Here is a 12,917-nt window from a genome sequence, read left to right on the forward strand (position 1 = left end):
TTGTAATTCCAGCTTTTTAAAGTTGAATTCAAATTCCACCAGCAATGGCAGGATGTGAACCTGGGTCCCCAGAACATTATCTGGGCCTGTGGACTAATAGGCTAGTGATAATACCACTAGGCCATCATCTTTCTCATGGAGGTAGATGCAATTTCTCAAAGATAATTGATGACATAAAGATGCCATAAAGGAAGGCGGGGCTATGAGGAGGATGTAGAGATATTGCAGTGTGACTTGAACAGACCAAGCGAGTGATCAAATGCATGGCAAATGCAGTATACTGTGGATAAATGTGAGGTTATCCACTTTGACAGCAAAAACAGGAAGGCTGATTATTATTTGCATGGCTGCACATTGAATGTCCAATGAGACCTGTGTATCCTTGTACACCGAATATCAGAACTACGTGCACAGGTGCAGCAGGTAGTAAGGAAGGCAAACTGCATGTTGGCTTTCATAGCGAGAGGACTGAAGGATGTCTTGCTGCAATATGCAGGATGTTGATGAGGCCACATCTAAAATATTGAATGCAGTTTTGATCTCCCTACCTGAGGAAGGATGTTCTTGCTTTAGTGTGAATGAAGCGAAGGTTTACTAACATGGATCCTGAGATGGCAGGACTGACATATAAGAAGAAGTCGGCTTGGTTAGGACTACATTCACTGGAATTTAGAAGAATGAGAGGGGATCTCATAGAAACGTAAAAAATTTGAACAGGACTAGTTAGGTTAGATGCAGGAAGGATATTTCTGATGGTGGGAGAGTCCAGACCCAAGGTCATAGTCTAAGGATAAGGGATAAACTTTCTAGGACTGAGATGAGGAGAAATTTCTTCACTGAGAGAGCCGTGAGCCTGTGATATTCACTTCAATAGAAAGTGATTGAGGCTAAAACATAAGGTGTCTTCAAGAAGGAGGTAGATAGAGCTTTTGTGGCTAAAGAAATGGGTAGGGAATTGAGCTTGATGATCAGCCTAGATCACATTGAGTGGTAGAGCAGACTTGAGGGGCTGAATGGCCTATTCCTGCTCCTATTTGCTATATTTCCATGGTATTGGAGATAGGAAGGAATGTGGAGTAACTAAGTTCAGCCATGACTTTATTGAACACTGGAGCACGCTGGAGAAGGGCCAACGAGCTGAGTGGTCTTTTTTGCTCCTAAACTGTATGTTTGCATGTCAACCATAGAGATTCATTCACTCTTCATTCTTGCAATATACTTAAAAGGCCTCAGCTTCTTACATTTACTCAGTGTTACTGGCATTGTGAACATTTCTTCATCTTCTTCAGTGGGAACTGGAATTCTGTCACACAGAATACTCTTAGACAGTTCAATCTCAAAAGCCATTAGCTCATCTTTGTTGCTGTTTTGAGCTTCTGAGCCACACTTCCACAAAGTAGAGCAGAGCATGCCAATGTGTTAAGTGCTTGATGTTTCAGTTGCATTGAGATACTGCTATCTTTCCAGATAATGGCAGCATTCATTAAAACTTGGTTCAGGCTGGCAGTGGCTTCCAACTTCAGCGTTGGAATCAAGAGCTGTCACATGAATCAGTGCAAGAAGAGGGAGATACATTCATGTACTTATGCCATACAGTGATAACATAAGTGGATCCTAAGAGGTTGTCCAGCTTCAAACGCCAGCAATGTCTCTGAAAAGTGCAGTGAGATCTGGAGAAATCAAAACATCATTCATCAAACTGAGGGAAAGAAATACCACTTTATATGGATCTGAGCCTAGGTTTAGTTTTCAGCAAAAACAACTTGACTCCTTATATACACCTTTAACACAGTAAATCCCTGAACTATTTACATCAAAGGTGAATGGAATAAAATTAAGATAAATGAATGGACCTCTAAACCATGCAGGGAGAGTCAGTAACACAAAATAACTGCACAGACACTGGTACTCCATCAGCAGGTCACCTTTTATTTACGCATGCACAGTACATGGGGTCTGAACAGCCAGATCAGAGCCAGTCCCGAGAATGAGGAGAGTCTCTGAATCTCCTGTTTACATCTGTTAGCCAGGGCTCCCTGACTTGCCCAGATTAATAATCCCAATCAGGGATTGCGTGGTCAATTGATCCACCTGGCCCTGGTTTCAATCACTACACAGAAATGACAAAAAGCTTTGGCAACAGACGTTTTATAAAGGGAGTGACTGTAGTGTAGTGCAATGTTAAGGAACTGAAGTAATGCAGTCTTAGAGAATGGAACTGACCTGAAGGTTGTGACACAAATATTAGGCCCAAATTGACAGAGCAAGAGTCGCAAAGGATGTGTGAGCAGGACAGAGTATTTGTTTGAGAAAGTTGCATAGATAGAATCAGGACAACACACTGCAAGGTTTTGAAAATAAAACTGAGATTGTGTGGTCAGGAAATGAATGGAGAAGCGATGAAGGAAGAAGGATATAGATCTTACATTGTAGAGTATTTTGAAGAGTGGAGGGCAAGGGAGAAGGTAAACTGCAAAGTGAAAAGAAATTGAAGCTGGAGTTAGTGTGAGCAGAGAGAAAGAGGAAGAGGAGGCATCGTTAAAAAAAAGTCAATTGCATATACTGTCTCAAATCTAGATACAAATAAGCCTCTAAGCTCTTCATATGGCTATCGGAGTTATCGTGGTTCGTAGTGTAAGGCATTTGAAGATCTGGTCACTTATAGGAGGTTAGGAATGTGTATCTCTCAGGGTCCATTAGAGGTGACTGAATAAATGGAGATTTGGAAGAGAGTGACAACACAATAATGCTTGAAAAAAGTTAAATCCATGTTTCCTCCATATTTGAATCCAAAATCTCAAATAATCACAATAGCATGTTATGAATATGGTTGAGCCAAATCTAGAAATGAGTGACCAGAGAGATTTTCTGTCAGGCACACTTGAGTTAGCCAGACTGTGAATAAAGAAGTGAACTCCTTTAGGGTGGCACGGTGGCTTAGCAGTCAGCACTGCTGCCTCACAGCATCAGGGACCCAAGTTTGACTCTACCCCCAGGCAACTGTCTGTGGAGAGTTTGCACATCCTCCTTGTGTCAGTGTGGGTTTCCTCCCACAGTCCAAAGAGGTACAGATTGGGTAGCTTGGCCATTCTAAATTGCCCATAGTGTCCAGGGATGTGCAGGCTTAATGGATTAGCCTTGGGAAATGCAGGGCTACAGGGAAATTGTTTGACTGGCTTGCATGCTCTTCAAAGGGTCAGTTTGAATTTGATGGGCCAACTGGCCTGTTTCCACACTGTAGGGATCTGATGATTCTATGATATAGTGATACTCATTCTAAACCTTGAGGTCATTATTGGCTTTCCCTTGATTTAAGGGTGACATCTAGCCATGGTAATGAGTGGCTCCTCCTTGGGCATAATAAACTGATCGTCCACCCACAGATCTTTAGGCATGTGGGTCAGGACATTCCATGTGATATTAGAATCTGGAATGCAAGATTTACTTCCATTGTTCCTTTCTCCTCTGCTGCACTGCCTCATCATTTCAAAGTGTGAAAGCTTAACATACAGGTTGTCTCCATTTTGAACAATTGGTAACAGGCTCCTCCCAGTCATTAGCGTTAATGCTGCCACATCTCATGGAGACCATCAGAGTATCTTTCAATAATTTCTTTTGTCTTGCCCTGGAGGATGCAGGATTTGACAGAGGAAATTCTTCTCAGTCATTTGAATATAGTGTCCAGTCCATCATAATTAGTTTTAACTGAATTCTTACAAAGTTAGTTTCATGAAGAACACTTTCATTTGGTCAAAGATTCTCCAAACAATATGGAGGGTGCAGTGGAAGCAGTGCTGGTGGAATTTGTTTTGTAATTTTATGTGTTGCTGATACACAATACAGGTATCACTGCAATACAGGAGTGCACACTCTGTGCATTAGTATTTTTTGTTGACTTACACATTTCTTTGTTGTCAAACCTACACTGCTCTAGTTTGTGTGTACGCACCACTGTAAATTGACCTCCAATCTAAAAAAAAACCACATACCATGATTGTCTTTTTACGGCCCTTGACCCAAAAGTTTAGCTATGTTGATATTGACTGTCCCATCCCACGAGCCTTAATTTTATTTACCAGTCTTTCATTCAGTATTTTGACAAGCACTTAAATCCATGGAACCGTATTCACTTCATTTTACCTTTATCAACCTTCGCATCTACTCCATCCATCAGAAGACTCAAATTAACAATGACAATCTCCTTTTTTACAGATCCATGCTGGTTATTCTGAGTTAGCTCAAACTTTTCCAAGTGCCTTGTTTCTAAAACTGTCTGCTGCTGATGTTAAACTATCAGGCCTTTCCTTTGTAGGGCTATCTTAACACACTTTCTTGAATAGGATGTCACATTTGCCAATGGTGTGGCCCCTTCCTTGTATCTAGGAATGATTGGAAGGTTATGTATGGCAGCTCTGCCAAAGACTTTGGCTCACTTCCATTAGTGAATTAAGCCATCAGGACTGAGTATTTTATCAATCCAAGCAGAGCCACCCATACCAGTATTTCCTCCAATTTCACTGCATCCATTAGCTCTACCGTCTCTGCGTTGAGTTTTAAGCATCCTGTCCCTCAGTAAACACACATGCAAAGTGCTCTTTAAGTATTCTAGCCTTCTGCATCTTTAAGCATGCATGGTCCTCTGTATCCCAAATAGAATCTACTCTGTCTCTAATTTCCTGCTTCCTATTTACAGGCTAAATAGAAAGCTTTTTGATTTCCCTTTTAGGTTGACAGCAATTATACTCTCAAGCTCTCCTTGCTAGGCTTACTTTCCACACCTACTCGTGGAGCGCTTCAGAGAACATATCCGGGACACCCGCACCAACCAACCCCACCGCCCCATGGCCAAACTCTTCAACTCCCCTCCCACTCCGCCAAGGACATGCAGGTTCTGGGCCTCCTCCATCGCCACTCCCTAACCACCCGATGCCTGGAGGAAGAACGCCTCATCTTCCGCCTCGGGACCTTCCAACTCATTAGCATCAATGTAGATTTCACCAATTTCCTCATTTCCCCTCCCCCCACCTTATCCCAGATTCAACCTTCCTACCCTCATGACCTGTCCCACATGTTCATCTTCCTTCTCACCTATCCGCTTCACCCTCACCTCCAACCACCTATTGTACTTTCAGCTACCTTTCCCCCAGCCCATCCCCTTCCCATTTATCTCACCACCCCCTCAGCTCACAGCCTCATTCTTGATGAAGGGTTGTTGCCTGAACATCAACTCTTCTGCTCCTGGGATGCTGCCTGACCTGCTGTGCTTTTCCAGCACCACACTCTCAACTCTAATATCCAGCATCTGCAGTCCTCGCTTTCGTCTTACTTTCCACTTTACTTGGTCTCTCAATCTATTGTATCTGACTAGGTTCTCACTTGAAGAATTCACCTGACATGGATCATACACCATTTTTTTTTTGCTTAATCATGAACATCAACACCAGAGAGGTCAAATACCAGGGGCACACATTTAACATTTGATTGGTAGAAAAAATAGAGAGAAAATCTGAGGAGGAAATCTTTTTGTCTCAGAGAGTGTGATTGTCAAGAATTTGCTGTCTGATATAATGATTGGGGCAGAAACCTTTAACTCACTGAAAAGGACAAGGACACACACCTCAAGTGTTGTGACCAGCAAGGCTGCACAGGCGGTTCAGCTAAATGGGATTAGGATGGGTGGCAAGTTTCATGGCCTCTTTCTCTGCTGTAACCTTTCCATGGTTCTTCTCTGGGTCTAGAGTAATGCAGCCACATGTACCAACGAAAATAATTGAGAAGAAATGCAAGTTGTGAGGAGAACACAAAGAGTCGGCAACAGGTTAAGTAAGTGAGCAAATAAGCTCACAAATGGAGTATTATGTCAGAATCTGTGCAGTTACTTACTTTGGTAGTAAGAATAGAAAAGTGGATTTTTTTTTAAAAAAGGGCATTTGGGTCTGAAGATGTTTGACAGGGTGAACACTGAGCGAGTCCACAAGCTGAGGAATTCAGAAGACGTTGTCATGATCTCAGGTATGAATGTGACCATTTAGGGCTGGGATGAAGAGAAATATCTTCACTCAGAGGGTTGTGAATATTTAGAATTCTGTGCCAAAGATTGTTGGTGCATATTTAAGGCTACATTAGAAAAATTCTTGGTCCCTCAGGGATATGGAAGTATATGGCAATGAGTGTTCGAGCTGAAGATTGATAGTGACTTTATTGATTGGTGGAGCAGGCTTGAGAGGGCCGTCTGGTCTACAGCTGCTCCCATTTTTTAAGGTAAGTTCCCAATCAAATAACACTTCAATTCTAAACTTCTCATTCTTGTTTATAAATCCATCCATGGCCTTACCCCTCCTTATTCCAAAAATCAATTTCAACCTCCTAATCCTAATGGGTAGCATCGTGGCTCAATGGTTAGCACTGCTGCCTCACAGTACCAGGGACCTGGGTTCAATTCTAGCCTTGAGCGACCATCTATTTGGAGTTTGCACATTCTCCCTGTGTCTGCATGAGTTTCCCCCAGTCTTCTAAAGATGTGCAGGTTAGGTGAATCGGCCATGCTAAATTGCCCATAGCATCCAGGATTGTCTAGGTTAGATGAGTTAGCTGTGAGAAATGCAGGGATCTGGTTAGGGGCTGAGTCTGGGTGGGATGCTCTTTGGAGAGAGTCAGTATGGGCATAAAAGCAAATTACTGTGGACGCTGGAATCTGAAACCAAAAAAGAAAATGCTGGAAAATCTCAGCAGGTCTGGCAGCATCTGTAAGGAGAGAAAAGAGCTGACGTTTCGAATCTCACTGACCCTTTGTCAAAGCTGTCAGTGTAGGCTTATTAGGCCAAATGGTCTGTTTCCACACTGTAGGGATTCTATGATTTTCTAAGATGTTTGCGCTCCACTGACACTAATGGGAGAGCATCCCTATTTTAATTGCTCCACTATTGGTGACTATGCCTTTGGCTGCATAGGCCCTAAGGTGTGGAATTCAGACCCAAAGTCAATCTAGCTCTCTACCTGGCTACACTCCTTAAAGACACTCCCTCAAACCTATTTCTTAGACAAAGCTCCTTAGCTCCATGTCCTAACATGACCATCTCCCCATGAAGGGGCCTTGGGTTGTTTTAATGCATTAAAGATGCCTTATAAATTAAAGCTGATATTAAACAAATTGAACCAAGAACAAGGAATTCCAGATGATCCAAACTGAGGCAAGAGTTGAATATTCAGAAACAGACAGCATATCAATTATATTTGATGCTTTCAGATTCGCGACTTAGTTCAAAGATCATCTCAGCCAAATGTGGGACCAAAAAATAGTTAGGCCATGAAAATTGTCTCTGTGTTAGTAAACAAGTGATGGATAGACTACATGAATGATTTATTTTATTTGCCTTTATTTGATGCTCTGCTTTACAGGAAGACTAACTTGAATCAAGTGAAACATTATTACTGTAAAAGGTCTAAATGTATGTTTATGAAATGACATCAGGAAAATGGAAAGATTATGATTAGGTTATCATGGAAGTCTTAGTGAATAATTTTGTGTAGCACTTCCACAACATAGAACTCTTATATGTAGTGATTAGAGTGCAGGGCATTAATTGAAAGTTGATGAAAATTATCCAATTCAGAAAGCTGTTACAATGGAGTGAAAACAGTGTAAAAGCTTTTTAAAAGCCCACAAAAGGCATTTTCCTCATTAGTTGTCTATGCCAAGGCTGAGCGGAAGTCCAGCCAAAATGGGGGGAAAGGATATTGAAGGTGAAGGAAAAGGTATGCAGCAGTAGGATTGATATGAAGCCGCATGATGTACAGCAATATGAACATAGGAAATAAGAGCAGGCATGCACTATTTGGCACCTGAAGCCTGTAAAAATATACAATAAGATCATAGTTGACTGGTTTAGGCTGTGAATTCTACATTTCCATCTATTAGCGCCTCTTGATTGCTTTGCCTAACAAGAATCTATCCTTCAAAAATATTTAACGACCCAACTCCATCACCTTCTGAGGTAGCGAGTTTCAAATTTGCCCAACTCTGAGAAAAAAAAAACTCTCCATCCTAAAAGAGTGACCCCTACTTCTAAAACAGTGATTCTGGACTGACCCACAAAAGGAAACATCCTGTCCACCTCCACCTTGTCAAGACCATTCATGGGATCTTCAATCTGAAAGAGTTTGGAATTGTGAAGAAAAGAGAATCAGTTGACAGAGTGGAACCTACTTGGGCAAAGATTGCATCTTGGTTCAGTGAACTCTCCCTGAATGGACTGCTACAGGCTGTGAGGATCCAGAAAAAGATATTCATCAGGAGGAGGAAGCCTACACTGGAAGGTGTGGTAGGAGGTAGCAGAGGGGTTTGAGCAGGTGTGTGAGTGGGGAGATGCCATCACAGAGTGCAAAACCCAAAAGGCATCAGCCAACATTATGTCATCAGTCAAAGACAGAAATGAAGAACCTAGCTCTACCTTCAATGAAGCCAGAAGAACAGCAAGTTCACTTTTTAGTTTCACAAGGATTCTCCACAAAACACTTTGATAAGTTTTTTGGCTAACATAAATGTTATAGTTTGGCACCACTTTGCCATCTTGGGTGGTTACAGGAAAGTGCTTGATGAAGAAAGTGAAGACATGAATTAGAACATAGAACATAGAACATAGAACAGTACAGCACCCTTCAGCCCACGATGTTATGCCGACCACTGATCCTCATGTATGCACCCTCAAATTTCTGTGACCATATGCATGTCCAGGAGTCTCTTAAATGTCCCCAATGACCCTGCCTCCACAACTGCTGCTGGCAACGCATTCCATGCTCTCACAACTCTCTGTGTAAAGAACCTGCCTCTGACATCCCCTCTGTACTTTCCTCCAACCAGCATAAATCTATGACTCCTCGTGTTACTCATTTCTGCCCTGGGAAATAGTCTCTGGCTATTGACTCTATCTATGCCTCTCATTATCTTGTATACCTCAATTAGGTCCCCTCTTCTCCTCCTTTTCTCCAATGAAAAAAGTCCGAACTCAGTCATCCTCTCTTCGTAAGATAAGCCCTCCAGTCCAGGCAGCATCCTGGTAAACCTTCTCTGAACCTGCTCCAAAGCATCCACATCTTTCTTATAATAGGGCGACCAGAACTGGACACAGTATTCCAAGTGCAGTCTAACCAAAGTTTTAAAGAGCTGCAACATGATTTCACGACTCTTAAACTCAATAGCCCTGTTAATGAAAGCCAAAACACCATATGCTTTCTTAACAACCCTGTCCACTTGGGTGGCCATTTTAAGGGATCTATGTACCTGCACCCCAAGATCCCTCTGTTCCTCCACACTGCCAAGAATCCTATCCTTAATCCTGTACTCAGCTTTCAAATTCGATCTTCCTACCATTGATGTAACAAAATCAAGATGGGGTTGGGATGCTGGTTAATTACAAGATTACTTTGTGTCATTAGTGGGCAGGATGGGGAAGATTTGGCTATTGCATTTATTTTAGTGTTTGGTGCACTAGTAGACCATAAGACCATAGAATACAGGAGCAGAATAAGGCCATTTGGACCATTGAGTCTGGTCCAGCATTCCATCATGACTGACATGTTTTTCAACCCCATTCTCCTGCCTTCTCCTTCTAACCCTTGGTTCTCCTACTAATAATGACTCAACTATCTCTATCTTAAAGAAACACTGTTGTTAACATTACAGTGTTGTACACTCACGTATTCTGATTGCAATCCTCAAAAACAAATTTGTGCAGGTACTGGCTCTGAGAAGCAATGTATTTGTCTACTGCATTGTGCATTCATAGATATTCTAATGGGAGATCTTGAATGTGTCTGCAACACTCTCATGGAAGAACCCAGAGGAAAAGCTTTGAGGGTAGTTGTGACTTGGACAATTACTGGTAAGGAATGGTCATCAACAGTTAATGAGTCTTCTTCTAAGAGATTGCAGATATCTTAAATCACCTGATGTAACATCCTGGTCCTCTCTTTGTTGATTCTCTCTTTTCTACTCCCCTGTCTGCTGGCTGCTTTACTGCAATGCAGCTACTGGTCTTTGAGCAGCACACTGGTGTGGTGTGGTTCTCTGCTGATGTTGCTCGTCATCCTGATCTTCACCTAGCCCACCAGGCCAGTCAAAGAATGAAGCAGCAATCTTAACGGTTGAAATCTGTATGAATGTGCAAAGACAGGTAGAAGGTCAAACGATTAATCAGAATTTGAGAAACATCACTGATTGATGAAATGAATAATTGAGGGAGAAAATAGAGTATGAGATATTGGCAAAGTAAAAATAGATACTAAGTTTAGTGATTGGAAGGAGGTGGATCTCATAGAATATGAGTTCCCTGTTTGGGGCTGTTAACCTGATCCAATCAGGGAGTCCTGGCTGACAGATATGAACAGGAGTGTGAGAGGTTCAATTTTTTCTAGGAGCTGCTCTGTAGCTGAGTCAGTGTCATGTACTATGCACTTGTAAATGAAGGGTGACATGATGACCAGATACCCAGCCTTCATGGAGTTATTTCACTAAGAATTTCTATAAATATTTAAATAGGAAAAGTGAAGGGCAAAAGTGTTGAACAAGTATTCTGTCTGTCTTTACTGTAGAAGATTTAGGAAACTTGCCAAAGTCAAGAGGTGAAATGAAGGGATGTATTTAAAACAATCCTGATCACCAAGGAAGGTACTGTCATACTCTTTCAAATTTCCTGCAATCCTTGAAGGGTCCCCACAGATATGAAAATAATAAATGCTACAACTTTATGAAAGAAAAAGGGGAGACAGAAAGTTCAAAACTATAGGTCAACATCTGTCATATGGAAGTTTAGAAAATTGTAACAGAATCAAATAGAGTTAACATGGTTTTGTGAAAATGAAATTTCATATATTGGACTTATTTGAGAAACGGTAGATTAGGGGAACTTGGAGTGTTCTTGATTTTCCAAAATGCACTTGACAGCATGTCACAGCCCGTGTTATCGCTCAAGGTTGGAGAATATGATGTTGCAGGTGACATATTAGCGTAGATAAAGAATTATAATAAAAACAAAATACTACAGCGGCTGGAAATCTGAACCAAACACAGAAAATGCTGGAGAAACTCAGCAGTCTGGCAGCATCTGTGACAAGAAAAACAGAGTTAACATTTTGAGTCCAGTATGACACTTCTTCAGAACTGAACAGATGCAAAAGCTTAACTGTTTCTCAGAACTCCTGAGTAACTCAAGCATTTTCTGATTTGAAACAGAGAGTATGGATATATGAATCTTTCTCAGGTTGGCAAGCTGTAACTATTGAAGAGCCACAGGCTTACTGTTGGAGCATCATCAATTAAAAGTTTATACCAATGACTTAAATAAAAAGCAATTGAACATATGGTAGGTAGATTTGCAATGATAATGAAGAAAGTAAATTAACAACTTTTCCTTTGAATCCTCCCACTTCCTACAAACCAGAGGGATGGCTATGAGTCTGAACTATGCATCCCTCATTGTAGGATACATAGAACAGGTATACCGGCATCATTCCCCACCCTTTCCTCTGCCACATTGATAACTGTATCAGCGCTGTCTTATGTTGCCAGAAGGAGCTTGAACAATTCATTAACTTTACCTATGTCTTCCACTCTGACTTCAAATTCTCCTGGACATCTCTGACACCTCCTCCCTGTCCTGGACCTCTCCGTCTGCATCTCCAGGAATCGACTCAACATAGACATCTATTTCAAACCCACAGACTCCTACAGCTATCTCAACTACACCTACTCCACCCACCCAACTGCAAAAATGCGATCCTATACTCCCAATTCCACCGCCTCCACCATATCTGCTCCCAGGATAAGCGATTCCATGCTGAGACATCCCAGATGTCCTATATCAAGGAGCTTAATTTTCCCTCCCCAATGATCAACAATGCCCTCAACTGCAACTCTTCCGTTTTCCACACATCTACCCTCAAACTCCCACCCCTCCAACTGCTAAAAGGATAGAATACCCCTTGTCCTCACATTCCACCACACTAATCACCAAGTCCAGCACATCATCCATTTCACCATCTACAATCTGACCCCACCACCAAAAAGATATTCACTTCCCCAATGCTATCTGCTATCCATGGGGACCATTCCATCCCATGACTTCCTCATTAGGTCCACACTTCCCATCAACATCCCCCCCTACACCTGGCACGTTTCTTTGCGGCTGCAGGAGGTGCAACACCTACCCCCACACCTCCCCTCTCATCTCTGTCCAAGTCCCCAAACATTCATTCCAAGTCCGGCAAAGATTCACCTGCACTTCCTCTAACCTGATTTACTGCATTCATTGCTCCCAATGTGGTCTCCTCTACATCAGAGAGACCAAGCACAAACTCGGGGACCGGTTCAGGGAACATTTACAGGCCGCATGCTCCAATCAACCTCACCTCCAGGTTGCCAGCCATTTCAACTCTCCCTTCCACTCCCCCAACAAGGTGTCCACTCTGAGCCTCCTCCACTGTCAAAATAAGGCCACACGCAAGGAGGAAGAACACCTCATTTTCCGCCTCAGGAGCTTACAACCTCATGGCCTCAACATAGAATTTACCAGCTTCCGATTTCCCCCACCTCCTCCCAGGTCTAGCCCTCCCTATCCACCCCACCCCTTTAACATGACCTAATCTGTCAATCTTCCTTTCCAGCTATCCACTCCAACCTTCCCATTGACCAATCACAATCACTTTCTACCTGCATCCATCTATCACCATCCCACCTACCTTTCCCCCAGACCCACACCCCACCCTCTATTGATTTCTCAGCCCCCTTTCCCTTCCCTAGTCTTGATGATAGGTCTGACTCAAAGTGTTGACTCTCCTGCTCCTCTGATGCTGCTTGACTGCTGTGGTTTTTCCAGCTCCACATTTTATCGACTCTGACCTTTCAGCATCAGCAGTTCTCT

This window comes from Chiloscyllium plagiosum, unplaced genomic scaffold, assembly GCF_037043375.1.
Source record: "Chiloscyllium plagiosum isolate Xiang-an unplaced genomic scaffold, Cpla_swu_hap1 HiC_scaffold_32, whole genome shotgun sequence".
NCBI lineage: Eukaryota > Metazoa > Chordata > Chondrichthyes > Orectolobiformes > Hemiscylliidae > Chiloscyllium > Chiloscyllium plagiosum.